The following is a 4,172-nucleotide window of genomic DNA, read 5'->3' as shown; positions in this document are numbered from 1 at the left end:
AATACAGCAGCATTAAAGCAGCTGCATCCTGCGACTGGCACTGCTGTTTTGAAGGTTTTCCTGGCAGTCTTTGCATTTTGGTCCATGAATGTACACACAGAGCTGCATCATTTCTTGTGGTCTCAGTGGAAATTTTGACTGTGCATGCCCACAGGCAATCCAAAACAGCTTTTGAAGTAGCCATGCAAGCTATCCAAAGGCTACAGCTGCTTTCGTACTTCAGAGAGCAAATGGTTTTGGTCTTGCCAATGTAGCACATTTCCAGTGTTTTGCACAGCTTGGAAATTAATTAAAAGACAGAAGTATGATACAGTAGTTATGACATCTTGCATCCATTGATAGAAGAGCCCTGTATAGGTTGCTTAAGTGATCAGCTTGAGATGGAAATGGACATTTCACTGAGTTACGAAATGCAAGCTGATCTTGCCAGTTGATTTGCCTGACAATTAAGGTATTCTCCAAAGGCAGATTTCAGAAATGTGGTAGTTAATTTTTCTGTTTACTCACAAGAAAAGAGTTGGTATAATGTACTGTATGTGATTATGGGTGCTGATTGTATTATATATATTTAGAGGTAAGTCATTTCAAACCCAACCAGGCTAACTCATAAATCACTGCTTATAAACTGTAGCATAATCTTCCTATAAACTGATACCCTAAATACCACATGGCATTAAATTCGTAAAACACCTCCTTTCCCCCTGAACCTCATTGGATTACTTCACAGGCAATTAGCTCTCATAATGAAGCACCTGAAGGGCATCCTCATTATTCTTGCTTTTTTATTATTACAGGATTGTGGGAACTGATGGTTTTCTTTTTATTTTAAGAGAGGATTATTTGCATGTTGACTGAAAGTAGAAGTTAGGGATTTTTGCACACTGAGCTGATTTAATGAATAGTTTCATGTTGTTTTCTTGACACCAATAAAGAGGATGGTCAATCAATCAATCACAATAGATTTGGAAGGGACCTTGGAGGTCTTCTAGTCCAACCTGCTCAAGCAGGAGTCCCCATATCATTTCAGACAAGTGACTATCCAGTCTCTTCTTAAAAACCTCCAGTGGTAAAGCACCCAAAATCTCTGAAGGCAAGCTGTTCCACTGCTTAATTGTCCTCGCTGTTAGAAGTTTCTCCTTAATTCCAGGTTGCTTCTCTCCTTGATTAGTTTTCATTCATTGTTTCTTGCCCTGCCCTCTGGTGCTTTGGAAAATAAGTTGACCCTCTCCTCTTTGTGGCAGCCTCACAAATATTGGAATACTGCTATCATGTCCCTACCAGCCCTTATTTTCTCTAGACTAGCCAAACCCAAATCCTGCAACCATTCTCCATATGTTTTAGTCTCCAGGCCTTTAATCATCTCAGTTGCTCTTCTTTGCATTTTTTCCTAAGTGTCAACACATTTTTTGTAATGTGGTGACCAAAACTGGCTGCAGTATTTCAGGTATGGCCTTACTAAGGGGTACTAATACTTAATGTGATTTTGATTCTATGCCTCTGTTTATACAACCAAGGATTGTATTATCTTCATTGGCTGCAGCTGCATACTGCTGGCTCCTGTTTTAAGTGATCGTCCACTAGCACTCCAAAGATTGTTGCGGGCAATAAGCTGACTTTGTAATAATGCCGCTTGGGGTGTGTGTGAAAGCCCTAATAAGCAGGCATATACATAGAATGAAGGCTACTGCTAAGCTTGTAAGCCGCTCTGAGTCTTCAGAGAAGGGCGGGATATAAATGGAATTAAAATAAAAAAAAGCCCCTCTCACAGTTATTGTTTTTGAGACAGATTTCACATGTATTTGTACCATTGTTTTTTCCTGTCTAAGTATAAAACCTTGTTTTTCTCCATATTAAATTTCATGTTGTTGGATAGGGCCCATTGTTTGTTTATTTATTTATTTATTTATTTATTTATTTATTTATTTATTTATTTATTTATTTGATTTGTATACCGCCCTTCTCCCTAAGGACTCAGGGCGGTGAACAGTGACATAAATAACAGAATGCACAAATACAGATATTGAAAACAAATTAAACCCTAATTTTGCCCAAATGCAGAAGATAGTTACCTTAAAACAATAATTACAACAGAACCCGTCAGACCAGACCGGATTGCTCAAACAGATATGTTTTTAGGTCGCGTCGGAAGGAGCGAAGGTCAGGAGCCATCCGGAGCTCAACCGGTAAACGGTTCCATAGGTCAGGCACGTCCACAGAGAACGCCCTCCCTCTGGGAGCCACCAGACGGCATTCTCCAAATGGTGGCACCCTTAGGAGGCCCTCTCTGTGGAAGCGCACTGGACGGAGGGACGTTGACGCTGGCAGCAGGTGATTCCTAAGGTACTCCAGACCCATGCCATGTAGGGCTTTGAAAACCATTACCAGCACCTTGAATCTTACCTGGAGGACAACTGGGAGCCAATGCAGCTCACGGAGTAGAGGTGTAACATGGGAATATCGGGAGACTCCCAACACAACTCTCGCGGCTGCATTCTGTACCAGTTGGAGCCTCTGAGTGGTCCTCAAGGGCAGCCCCATGTAAAGAGCATTGCAGTAGTCTAAACGAGAGGTCACGAGTGCATGAGTGACCGTATGTAGGGCATCTCGGTCTAGATAGGGCCGTATTTGGCGCACCAGGCGAACCTGGGCAAAGGCTCCCCTAGTCACAGCTGTTATGTGGTCTTCCAAGGAAAGCTGTGAATCTAGGAGGACTCCCAAGTTGCGAGCCCTATCTGTGGGGGGATAATAACTCACCCCCTATAGAAAGAGATGGAATGTTCTGAATATCCCGAGATGCCGGTACGTACAGCCACTCAGTCTTGTCAGGGTTGAGTTGAAGCCTGTTCTTCCCCATCCAGACCCGAACTGCTTCCAGGCAATGGGACATCACATCAAGGGCATCACTGAGGTGGTTTGGGGTCGAAATAAAAAGCTGGGTATCAACATCATTGTTCAAGTCTGTCAAGACCCTTTTGGATCCTGAGCTTGTCTTCTGGGATGTTGGCTATTCCTACCAGCTTAGTGTCATCTACAAATTTGCTCAGTTCCCCTTCTATTCCCTCATCTAAGTCATTTATGAAGATATTGAACAGTATTGGGCCTAAGATGGAACCTTGTGATTAATGCACCTTATCCTCCTTCCTGTTATCAGCCAAGGTCAGGTGGGTGAAATTAAAAATACTCTATTTTCTGTTTGCTTTTATTTAATTGTTTTATAACTACACTAGAAGAAACTCATAAAAGGAGACTTTGCATGTTAAAAATTTGGGGACACATTACAACTTTTTTATGAAATACTTTGATTCTGGAATGGTTTACTAAATACATTTCACTTCAGCCAATATATTGATAAGATCTCCAAATATTAAACTACCATTAAACACTTTCTCATGAATAGTTTTCAGGGTTATAGCCTTATTAGTTAGTTACTGTAAAATAATTTTGTTGGCACTTTAAAAATGGACCAGTTTATTAACCCATAGCTTTCATAGGATAAAATCAGTGCATTGTCCATGAAAGCTTTGCCATAATATTTTTAAGGCCAAAGTCTTGGATTCATTCATCCTATATGCTGCCCATCTTGCTATCCAGAAGAACTCTGGATGGATCCTGTAAATGACTTAAAATATGTCATTTTTGATGAGAAGGAAAAAGCAGATATTATTCATAATAACAATTACATATTTAGGTAACTAGGAAATGGCAGTTGTGGAAGTATAAAAGCCAAATAGAAATAGCAGTGCCTGAAAATGATGATTTGAGAGAAAAGACATATAAATGACTTTATAAATACATTGATTGAATGATTACTGATAATTCCAGTATTTATCTTCCAGTTAGATTAGTATGGAAATCTACCCATAAATTTCATATTTAAGATAAAGTAAATATTACCACACAATAAATTCAAATATAAAATTAAACATTTAAATGAAAAAAATGTATTATATATTTAAGAATGCTTTGTAAATTCAGATAAAATATATGAATCCACATATATTTAATTGATTAGCTTCCTCCAGAATACCTAAGTATACAAAAGCACAATGCTTTTTTTTAGTTCTATATTAGCATTTAGTCCAAAATGCTTAATGAGTCATATGTTGGTCATCAGTTGTATAGTTATCATTTGCAATGGTGTTTAGCAATTTCTCTCAATGGAAAGGTCTTAG

The sequence above is a fragment of the Vipera ursinii genome, assembly GCF_947247035.1.
Source record: "Vipera ursinii genome assembly, chromosome: 4".
In the NCBI taxonomy this organism is placed as follows: domain Eukaryota; kingdom Metazoa; phylum Chordata; class Lepidosauria; order Squamata; family Viperidae; genus Vipera; species Vipera ursinii.
Note: the sequence above shows the minus strand (reverse complement) of the source record.